Source organism: Ambystoma mexicanum, chromosome 6p (genome assembly GCF_040938575.1).
Source record: "Ambystoma mexicanum isolate Mex_15411 chromosome 6p, UKY_AmexF1_1, whole genome shotgun sequence".
Lineage (NCBI taxonomy): Eukaryota > Metazoa > Chordata > Amphibia > Caudata > Ambystomatidae > Ambystoma > Ambystoma mexicanum.
In genome coordinates this window covers 353,972,937-353,985,381 of record NC_090935.1, presented here as the reverse complement: position 1 = coordinate 353,985,381, position 12,445 = coordinate 353,972,937, and the positions used below count along the sequence as shown (strand labels likewise).

The 12,445-nt window shown below is 49.0% G+C and overlaps 1 protein-coding gene across 3 annotated transcripts in view; it reads right to left on the bottom strand.

The window, feature by feature from the left end:
* SPEF2 (sperm flagellar 2) overlaps positions 1 to 12,445 on the bottom strand; it is a 1,748,369-nt gene that overhangs the window by 1,172,369 nt on the left and 563,555 nt on the right. The window lies entirely within an intron of this gene.

Here is a 12,445-nt window from a genome sequence, read left to right as displayed (position 1 = left end):
ATCACTGATCAGGCTCTGGCCTGGCTGACCTCTTTCCTCTCTGATCGACCCTTCCAGGTCCAACTGGGGTCCTTCCTATCCTCCATCTTCCTCTCTACCCATCATGTTCCCAGGGGTCTAACCTCTCGCCCTGGCCTTTCAACCAATACCTGGAAACTCTGGCCCACTGCATTGCCACTCTATGCTCAAATGTGCAGTGCTACGCTGACAACACTCAACTCATTTGCAGGCTGCCCTTGGCCACCTCCTCTCCCTCCCTCATCACTGATTGCCTAACTGCCATTCAAGATTGGTGTGCCACCAATGATCTTTGTCTGAATGCCAGCAAGACAGAGATCCTCCTCATCGGCAACCCTTCTCCATCCTCTCCCATCTCTCTCTGGCCTGCCTCACTTGGCCCTCCTCCTATCCCAGCATGTGAGGCTAAGAACCTCGGGGTCATCTTTGACTCCACACTTTCCTTCTCCACCCACATCTCTGAGGTCTCTAAAAGTCAAACTTCCTATTGCACCTCCTAAGAGGCACTCTTCCTTTCCCTCTCCTTCCCCCAGAAGCTCCCTGTCTCCCAAGCTCTGGTTCTCTCTAAGTTGGACTATTGTAACAGCCTCTTTCTAAATCTACCTGCATCTACTCTTCGCCCTCTGCAACTTATCCAGAATAGGACTGCAAGACTTGTCCTTGACCTCAAGCCCTGGGATCGTATCTCTCCAGCTCTGAAATCTCTCCATTGGCTCCCAGTGGATGCAAGGATTACATTTAAAACCCTTTGTATTGTCCACAAGGCTTTCTGGGGCCTGGGTGCAAAATACCTTCAGCTATCCCTTTGCAAATACATCCCCTTACCAGCTCTTTGCTCCTCTACCTCTAACTCGCTCAGGGTCAGTCGTTTCTCAAAGAAACGAGCTGGGGGTAGATCTCTGTCTTCGGCCGGGGCCTCTCTCTGGAACAGCCTCCCTGCCACTCTAAAACTTGAGGAGAACCATCGCCGGTTCCGGAAGCACCTCAAGACCTTCCTTTTTGCATCTGCCTTTGCTCCCCCTCTCCCTTTCAGATCGTCTCTCTCTTGGCACTGTGCATCTGGCCACCCTCCGTCCCCTTGGCCCAGTTACCTGCTCACCCTGCCACCCTTCTGCACTGCCTCCCGGCCACCCCTTGCACTGGGGACTGTATCTCTACCCATACAGTCCCCATCCACCCATTTTCTTCTTTTTATGCACTTATCAGACTTACCCAGTTCTGCTGCCGTAAACACATCACTTGCCACTTGCTGGCTGTACCATCCCTGTTTATTGCACCATTATATATTTTATTTGTATTTATTATTATTTATCTGTTTATCCTCTGCTCTGCACTTTCCACTCTCCCCCTTCCATGCACTTTTCCCCTTTCCCATGCACTTGCACAATCTCAATGTCACTGGCCCTAGTAAGATTGTTGTTTTGTTCTCCCCTGTTGCCCTCCCTTGCCTTGTCGCGCTCTGAACCACTTGTGTACTAGCGCAATACAAATAAAATATCATATCATATCGGTGGACCTGGGGGATCAGGCCAGTAGGTGTAGAATCAATCTAAGGGGGTGAAGGAGTGCATCTATGCTGGAGGTAAGCCCAGGGACGTTTGCATGCCGAAGCCTAAATCAAAGGATGGAGCCCTCTGCTCAGGGGCACAAGCCCAGGTGGACAGAGGCAGCTTGCAGCACTGCTGGTGCTAGGGAGCCACCCCAAAAGAAGGCACAATGGAGAAGGCAGGCAGGACCGGGAGCGAGGTGATCCCGATCATCTGAATAAGATGGAACTCAAGCCATGTCTACACACATTCCAGGATAAATTCATGGAAACATTTCAGGAACACTTTGGTTCCCTAAAAGAAGGGATTCAACAATCAGGGACATCAAAACAGACAAACCAAAATCGGTCAATGCACCAACACTAATGAAATAGCCATTCAGGATCTGGCCGATGATGCTAATGCAAATGGGGACCTGCTGGAGAACTTACGCAGAGTAACTACCAATCTTCAGAGACAACGGTTGGCAGAATAAGTCGATTATCCACAGCGCTTGTACAGAACAGAATAAAGTAGCACAAGGCTGTGGGTGTCTGGGGGGCGTGGGTATACTGCCAGTATACTACCACTGTAGAGACACAGTTGAAACAAAAGAGTCCCAGTCGCACCGCACTAAGAAAATTGCAGAGTAGAAATTGTAGTCTGGAATTTATTTTAGGTGGAGGGCCAGCCTGACACATGTTTCGAGCTCTGGCAAGCTCTTCATCTGAGGCTGTTGTGTCACATCGAATTGTTAATTGAACAGTTTTTCACATTGGATTTTAGTTCAGCGACAAAAGAAATCAGGGTAACATGGTAGAACAACACAGGGGACAGAATGCCGTGGCAAGATTAAATATAAGAAACAAGGATACACATGAATAAGTCAAATTAAATTTTCTTTTTGCACTCTCCTATCGCCCTATAGCCGTAACAATTAAATACAGACACTCACTTTGTGTTATGGGTAACTTCTTAAATTTTGGTGGGGTAACGTCTTCAATTTTTATAGAGTTCAGCAAGATGTATTAGTCAGAAAACATACATTTTTCATAAATTTTCCTAGCAATCATACAGAATGGAAAAACACACAGAAGCATAAAAACTATTTAGACCAATTGCTTGTGTATCAAAAAAAGAAGTGAATCCTTCAGTGTCATAATCTGGTGGACAGTGTTGTAAAAGGGGCAAGTGAACATTTCTAAACAAAGACAAGAGTACAAATAACACAATGTTCGTTTCAGGAAACAGTGACACTACACTGTGGGTTAAAAGGTGCTTCTACACCGGGGTGTTTCAGCCGTCTGTGCGGGCTCGGTGAGCCTCGTATCTAACACGGCCTTCATCAGGACGGGGTCTGTATGCGGAGGAAGTTGGTTGAGTGCTATGTGGAAAATGTATTTTATTTTTTTTGGGGAACATTTTTTTTTCGCTGGGCTTCCTGTCTTTCCACTCACAGAGTGACTCAGCAATCCGTGCAGAGTTGGCACCTACTTCATTTAGATTCAGAAGTCTCCATTTGGCTTGATCCCAAACCAATTGTTACTTACAGTAAAGAGAAGTCCCTTCAAAATAAACTATGCCCATCTTTTATGAGCATGCCTAGTCCCACAACTACATGGCTCCATTCTGCTAGAGTTAAAGGCTTCCACAAATGTGGATGTTGTAACGTGCAAATTTGCACTAGAAACGTCATTGGTTTCTTTCGGACCACAGGGCGATCATAATGTGGAATCTTTCATTAATTGCAACACCAAATTTGTGGTCTATTGCAATATTTGCACCTGTGGGCTGAAATATTTTGGCAGCAGTATCAGACCATTAAAAATTTGTATTTGTGAGCATTTGGTAACTATTGGTAGCCATGATGTTAAATATCCATTAGCTAATCATTGGCAAAAGAAACACCAACTTGATTGTAAGGACTCAATTCAATTTGTAGGTCTAGCCAAAGTCTCACTGCCACCAAGAGGTGGCAATCAGACTTTGAAAGTACGGCAATTGGAGGCCAGACTTATTTGTAAATACCGTACAGTATATAATGGCCTCAACTCGGACCATGAATTTGCAGTATTCTTATAATATGTTTTTGATTTAATGTCATATGTGCTAGTCATGGTCGTTGTACATATTTTGCGCCAATGTTACCTCATTACTTTGATGTGCAGCAATTTTGAATGTTCACTTTATGTACATTTTTTACAAATAATGTCCATAAATGTCAGTGAACAGCGCGCTCCTCGACATCCTTTGCCAAGCTTATGTGGGTGTAATTTATTTGTTTGCAAATGCTTCAGTTAGTCTGGCGGGCCAGACTTTTTTACTAACTCCTTTCCCATGATTGAGCGGGTTGGCGACTCAACGCCCGTTCAAGTACTTTGTAGGGTCTGAGCAAGCCCATATATAACTTTGTTTCTGTAAATTACTTCCAGTTATTCCCTTGCTCAAATTTATTTCGATCTGGGGGGGCGCTGTTGAGCAGCCGACAAAATGGCTGCCTAGCTTTTCAGCTCTGTGTGCTGCCGCTTTGCATCTGCTTCCATCTGCGGTTTGCTACTCTGCCCCGTCTCCAGATTTGGCTCCCACATTGCTGACACTCGGGGCCACCTGCCTGTGAAATCTGGCCCCGAATCGGACCTTTTAACCCTGTATTCGGCCGCCGGCACTGCCCCCGCGTGGGGCCGAGCTGCGCCCTCGCACTCCTGGTGAACGACGGGGGTGGCGGCGCTGATTGACACCCGTGGCAGCTGACGGCCCAGCGGTTCACCCCCCGTCCGGCTCTCTATCTGGCCCCCGCGCCCAGCTGCCTGTGGCTGGGACCGGGTTCGGTGCGCGGGGGCCGCCTGTGCTGCCTACGCCGACGCGCGTGGACGGATCCAGCACGGAAATCCAGCGCCTGACATCTGGGCTCCTGGCGGCCGACCGCGGCTCGTGCGCCGCCTTTGCCTGGCTCTACCCCTGCTGCCTCTGCGATATCGCAGCACGCCCCGGAGACAACGCTCCCTCCGCGCCTAACGGCCCGGAGGCCTCTCTGGCCACCTCTGGGGACTGGACCATCGGCTGCGTGTGATGCCGCTTAAGACTCCGCTGAAGACGCCACTATCCTGATCCTGCTCACGGATGTGAACCGAGCCTGAGGTGAGGCGTTGGGGTGGCCATTGTGTGCAGTATTTTTCTGCAAACCCCCCTGGTTCAATCTGACTGCCGCCCTAAGAACCGCGCTGTGCCCCATTAGGGTGAACTTTTTTAGCCACCACCCCCGGCGCTTGGATTTCTGGCTCAGGGACATTTATTATCCTTGCCTACCGGTTCTGCGGGCCGTTGCTACGCCACCAACAAGAGAGCAGCCTTTTCCATCTTGTCACTGCACCGCCCCGCTTCAGGGTACACGATACCCACACGAGTCTAACCACTTTGAATACTCTGTACCACACGCCACACACAATGTCCAATAGGTCCAGGAACACTGGTAAGACAGGGGCCATGGACAAATTTGCGAAGGCCGCCCCGAGGCCCGATTCGGCCCATACATCATGCGACCAGATCGAAGTACCACTCCCTGCAGAAGGCCCCCCCCACGGACCTGACGGTCATCATGGAGTCAATGGCTAGAAACTTTGCAGCTTTCCATGAGAAGCTAGATGACATCAATGCAAATGGGGCCTCTCTCAGGACCAAACTAGACCAACAAGGGACGCGAATCACCGAAACTGAAAACAGGATCAGTTCCAATGAGGACAATATAACCACACTGCAGAGCACGGTATCCACCCTTGTCACGGACATGAAACTGGTGAGGGCCAAATGTGATGACCTCGAATCTAGATCACGGAGGAACAATATACGCATTATTGGGGTCCCGGAAAATGCGCTGAAGGGTCGACTTGAACTGGCTGTCGAGAACCTTTTGAAAGACCTGTTGGGCAACCCGGATATGTCCCCCTTCTTCACCATCGAAAGGGCCCATAGGGCACTGGCCCCACGTCCCAAACCGGGAGACTTTCCGAGGCCCATTGTTGCTAAAATTCTGAGTTTTAGAGATCGGGATCAAATCCTCCGCCTCGCGCGTGAGAAGGGTGAGCTCAGATTGGACTCGCAGGTGATCCGAATCTTCCCTGACTTCTCAATCGCAGTTCAGCAGGAGCGTCGCCAATTTCTTGGAGTCAAGAAACTGCTCCGGGAGAGAAGCATTCCATACGCCATCCTATTCCCTGCCCGTCTAAAGTTCATATTTAACAACAAACTTTACTTCTTTACGATGCCCTCGGAAGCGATGAAATTCATAGAGGCACACATTCCCCCTCATCCACCTGCTGACGATGTGGGGGAGAATGACTGAACTTGGTCCGAAACTTGTTCTCCTTGATCGTCGTTTGCTCATGCGGTCTGACGGCTCCACTATCCATCGGCCTCCCCCACAACTACCTTGCTGTTATATTTCCCATGCCCTCCGGGCTGTACTCACTGTACCTAAACCCTCAGATACGCACTGTCAATTTTTCATGTTGTTGAACTACTCATCGTGACCATGCTGACTTCCTGTCTTCGTTGAATGTCACGTTTCTCTGTTTCATACTTAGGCCCGACACGGCTGCATACAGATGCTGCGACATGCATTACTAAACCGCGAACACTGTTTAATTTCTCACGGACACCTTTGGGTCCCAAGCGTGCTAGCACACGGCAACAGGGCACCCCACTGCGATTGCACTGCATCTTATAACTTTGTTTTGGTTTTGCCCCTGTTGGGCTCTTGCACAGGCTGGATCATGTTGGGGCCGATCCGACTGTGCGCTGTTTGGGATGGGTGGGGTGTACACTGCTAATCTTGGGTTGGTGGTGAGGGTGGGGGGGAAAACTGGGAGTTATCTATAAAGGCACACGAGGTTGCATGTGGCGAGCACTAATGGGCCGCGATCGCGAGTTTATCTTCAAGCTTCGGGGCATACACTATTGTTGGATCCTAGATGTTCATTGAGAATACGTGTTACATAATGGGGTATCAGTCACTGCGATGGCTACCGTCATAATGTCATGGAATGTCCGTGGGGTAAGCAATCACACCAAGGCACGTAAAATCATGGCTTATGCCAACAGACATAGCTGCAAAATACTGCTCCTACAGGAGACACACTCCAATGGCCACATTCCTAGAACCATGGCCCCGGCATGGGGACCTGCTAGATTTTTTACCTCCTACTCCACTCAATCCAGGGGGGTTCTAACCATGATTCATAAATCCATTAAGTTTACATTGCACAAAAATTACACTGACCCCGAGGGACGTTATGTAGTACTACACTGTACCTTGGCCAACAAAGAATATCTACTTGTCAATATCTATTGCCCCAATGTGGACTCTCCCGATTTTTTTGATAAAATCACCACCATACTGCTGGGATATGTGGGCACACCGATCCTTTGGGGGGGGAGATTTAAATCCTATCCTTGATACGGCCCTAGATAGAACTGGTACTACTCCCCGGCCTTTGTCCAGCGCTGCATGCAGACTGCACTCTCACATTAAGACCCTCGACATCTGCGATGCCTGGAGAATGCTACATCCCCATCTTAGGGATTACACTTATTACTCATCAGTGCATGATAGCTCTTCTAGGATAGACCTATTTTTTGTCTCAAAAGGAGTCATGGGAGGGGTTGTCGACTCCCAGATCCTGCCTCGCACGCTGTCTGATCATGCCCCGATTACACTCTCAGCTAGACTGGGGATACCTGTTCCGACATTTAGCACCTGGCGTTTCAAATCCGATGCTCTGCGAGATGTTGTATTTAAGGCTGAAATACTTGCTGACATTCTGTCTTTCTTCGAACTAAACACTCTCCGGGACACTTCTGCTGCAGTAAGATGGGACGCCTTCAAGGTATATATCAGGGGAATGTCCATCTCCCGGGAAGCTGGGGTATTGAAATCAATTAGAACAGCATTGGGCCGGTCTGAAAGCAAACTGAAGCAACTGGAACTGCAAGGTGCCTCGGGTGCCGACCATGCCACACTTGCCCAGATCTCCGATGAACTCCAGGCATTCAACAAACTCGCCGTCAGCGAGATACAATTCCTTGGCTGCCCTCTAGCGGCCAGGAAATATGGTGAGGGAGATAGGCCCGGGAAAACGTTAGCGACACTAATCAAATGGGAATCTGGTCGAATGCAAATCACCTCTCTTAAAGATGAACAGGGCAATGTTCAATGGGCTGACCAACAAATCCTAGACACATTCACCGAGTTCTACAGGTCCCTCTACTCTCAGCCTGCTGAGCACACTGAACAACATATGCGAGAACTCCTCGACCGGATCCTCACCACAGAGATCTCCTCCACCACTCGAGACGAACTAGACTCCCCAATTACACTTGATGAGATAGTAACAGCCATCTCCGACCTTCCCAAAGGCAAAGCCCCGGGGCCTGACGGCCTAACCGCCGATTTCTACCAAAAACACGTTTCCATACTCGCCCCAAGCTACTTGAGGTCTGGGATGAATCGCTCCGAGTCTCTATCCTCCCCCTTTCCATGCGCGAGGCAGCCATTACAGTGCTGCTCAAGCCTGACAAACCGGATGATGAATGTGGGTCCTATAGACCCCTCTCCCTTATGAACCTCGACACAAAGATCTTCGCAAAAATTATAGCGAACCGATTTCTGCCCATTATGACGTACTTGGTCCATGAGGACCAGGCCGGCTTTGTACCTGGAAGGTCCACCTCCCACAACATCAGAAGACTATTTAACGTAATGTCCCGCATTGATCAGGATGTACAGGCGGTGGCGGTCACACTAGACGCCCAAAAGGCCTTTGATATGGTCTCCTGGAGATACACTTGGCTGGTGCTGGAGACTATGGGCATTGGCCCAAACATGATTAGGTTCATCAAATTGCTATACACCTCTCCCGTGGCGCGGGTTAGAACCAATACACTAACATCTGACCTTTTTACACTCTTCAGAGGTACCCGACAGGGATGCCCCTTTTCTCCAATACTGTTCGCTTTAGCAATAGAACCAATGGCAGATTATGTCCGTGCTCATCACGCCCGCAAGGGAATAAGATTGAAAGACAGCCCCGAAATCATATCTCTATACGCGGACGATGTTTTGTTATATATCAGAGACCCTGCGACACACCTGGACTCAATACTGAGGGATATTACCCGCATTGGCACTCACTCCGGCTTCACTATTAATTATTCCAAATCAGAGATCTTCCCGCTCACTAAATCCACCCAGCAACCCGCCTCTGAATACCCCCTCCGCTGGTCACCGAATGGTGTTAGATATCTGGGCGTACACATATCCTTAGCTAAATCCACCCTCCTTGCTGACAATTACTCTGCGGTAGCACGAATAGTTGAGACCAAAGTCCTCCGGTGGCGTACCCTCCCACTATCCATTGCTGGACGGCTCTCCCTCATTAAAATGATCCTGCTCCCCAAACTTCTTTACACGTTTAGCAACGTACCCGTGTGGCCTGGGAAGGTCTATTTTGCCAGGCCACACACATTATTTGCGCAGTTCCTTTGGCACTCGGGCGCAGTACGCAAAAAGTGGATGGACATGACATTTCCATACAAACTAGGGGGACTCACGGCTCCGGATCTATCACTTTATTGGCACGCAGCTCAGGCCCAACATGCTACTCACTGGTATCCTGGTACACCGGTGCGTCCCCATGTCAAACTGGAAAAACTGGCAACTGCTGGTACCGATCTAATGTCCATCATACTGCATCGTCAATACACACCCGACTCTCCCATTGACCCTCTCAATACGACTCTTTTAGCCTGGGCGCGCCTACTATTCCAGAAGCCTGGAGCCTCCCCGTACTACAAGTGGCTTCCTGTGTGGGCCTTTCCCGGCCTGGAACCAACCCACGATGCAGCGCTGGCCCGACACTGGGGGAAGCTGGGATACCAAGCACTGACGGACTTCTATCTCGAAGGCAGGTTCATTGACCCCCGATCTTGGAAACCGGGACACACCGGGACCGCCTTGGAAACCCTCCAATACTATAGATTACGGTCCGCGTTTCGCTCCAAATGGCCCACATTCCCGGACGAGCCCCCAGACAACTCGGCCATTGCATACATTGCCAATTCGGGTGGTGCCCGTGGAGTGGTCTCCTCACTTTACAAGATATTTCAGGCTGCTTCCCCTACTCCCACTCTCAGGGCACGAGATGAATGGGCCAGCGACCTGGGCCTGGAAATATCGGATGGGGCCTGGGAGGGTATGTGCCTACACACCCAAAGAGTCTCCCTCAATTTCCGTTTTCGCGCCATGCAGTACAAACTTCTAAATAGACTTTATTATACTCCATATAGAACCTCGAGGTTCGCCCGTACTGCGGCGCACCCCTGCCCCCGCTGCGGGGCGACAGAGGCTGATCACCTACACATGTTCTGGTCGTGTAACAAACTGCTTGGATTTTGGGAGGGTATCCTAGAAACACTCTCTGCTATCACTGAAACGGTGGTAGACCCGGATCCGCTGGCCGTCCTGTTTGGTGCCTGGAGGACCGATGACACTAGAAGTTCAGCTAGATTCCTTAATATTGGTTGTATGATAGCCAAAAAATGCATTCTTCAGAATTGGAAAAGTCCCTTCCCTCCGGCCCACCGGAAGTGGCTCCATATGCTTACTTGGTCACGTAATTGTGAGGAAGAATTCATATCCATGCTCCCTGCCACCTCTTGCCCCAAGAACATATGGATGGAATTCAACTCATACCTTAACAGTAGAAGCACGAACGCCTCCAGCTCCGGCTTCTCCCCCACTCCTTCCGTAACTACCCCTACTATATGAACATATACTTGTATAAATCTCATGTGACCTATGCCTGACATTACTGTTACCATTGTACTATGCTTTATGTATTGCTCCACCTTGTAACATGTGCCCATGCTTGAGGCCTTGCTGTTTGTACCATGTAACCTTCTGCCGCCAAAAATAAAATTAAAAAAAAAAAAAATGTATTTCGATCTTAATCCTTATGATCCAATTAATTTCCAATCACCTCTATTGCATGACAGTTCATAGCGACTTGTCAGCCTTAGATTCCCTTCTTTTATGGGCCTAACATGAATTTGCTCATTGTACTTTAGCTATACTCTCCTCATCCAACATGGTGGACAGTTTTGTGCCATTCTTGTTTAGCTCATGAACAGGTCCAGACAATACTCCACCAGCAAGCACTTGCCTGTTTCTTAATGTCTCCCTTAGTCGGCGTACGGTTACGCGCTGAAATTGTGTTGTGATTTTGTTTCTTTTCAGGTAAGACGTTTTCCTATGTCCCCCAGGCTCATCTCGGAAGCATTCAAGTGCGTTTTGCCGCATGTCGGCATGCACACGTTCTTTTTAAAGTGATTCTGACATTTCTGCAATCAGGCGAATGCATGCATTCACGCTCAGCCAGCGTTTTCAATAGCATGCCTATTTATTGTTAAACCACTTTATGGGCCTCATTATGAGTCGGGCGGTCCAGAATTAACAGTGGCGGTAAACCCCCCGCCACTGTTAATTCCGGACCGCCCAATCCCGTCCCCTGCAGGCGGAAGGTGATCTTCCCGCCAGCTCTGACCTGGCGGGTTGAACACCTCCCGCCTGCAGGCGGACGTGGAACCACCCGCACCATCACGAGATGGTGCCGGTGTTTCCACATCCCCATTGAGTCCTATGGTCCTATGGGACTCAATGGGAATGGGGATTAACACCATTCCGCCTCCGTGACTCCCGGGACACCGGTACTGTAATGCCCTGGTAATTCCGGGAGTCACGGAGGCGGAATGGTAATACGAGTCCGGAGGTAACCAGGCGGTTTTACCGCCGCGGTTACCGCCGGACTCATAATGAGGCCCAATATCTATATAGATTCCTAGATTAGTTCTCCTTACAATTAAGTGTAGACACATGAGGCGTTTTTTCCAAAGCACTGCTGTGTGCCAGCCTCCGCACCTTATCCCGCAATGGGGACCTTGTTAATTTAGTTATTTGCTTGTGCACACATTATGCTCAACGTGTGGATTTCTACAGTGAATAGCATCTGTGATACGTTTTACTTTTATACCAAGTTTTTATGTATTAAGCTGACTGGACATAATCCCAGTAAGATTGGTAGTGCTCTTTTCTTACTTCAGATGATACCGCAGTAGCGAAGCAATCTAGGTATGTGCAGACATTTCTCTACGTCCCAAATTCCAAATTGCAACTTATTTTTGGCCACAATAGTAATAATATAACCTATGATTCTAGTCAAACTTCTATTTGGCAACCTGCTTGCCTTCTCTAATTGGATATTATGAAATCTCAAGTCAAGGTAAAAATCCTTCATGTTTTCACAGTACACATTTTTTGGCAAAATTGTTCACGATCGCGCTGGTTCAGCTATACTGACACTAACTACCAATCTTGAACTTCAATGATAGGACTTGAAGATTTGCTCCACAAGCTTGTACATCCGCATTAGGAACCTGTCGGAGGAGGCAGGAGATGGCGAATTGCGACAGTGTGTCCAAACCATCTTTAGTGACATACTGGGGGATACATCAGTGGATGACATCAAGCTGGACAGGGTGCATCGCACAGGCCCAACAAGAGGGGGCTCACTTCCAGATCCCGGGATGTAGTCACAGCCCTAACGAGCTATCTGCAGAAGGAAGCAATACTAGCCAATGCAAGAACAAAGGGGTTCCCTCGGGTGTGAGGAGCAGAGGTCCAGTTGTATCAGGACTTAACTCTGGCTACTCCTCAGAAACACAGTGAAATGGGCCTGGTGATGAGAGAGATTACCAGAAGGGTGAAAAGTATAGGTGTACATTCCCAATTGGTTTGCTCTTTCAGTTGGAAGGCACTCAACACTGCATAACTATGGCAAGGAAGGTATTGA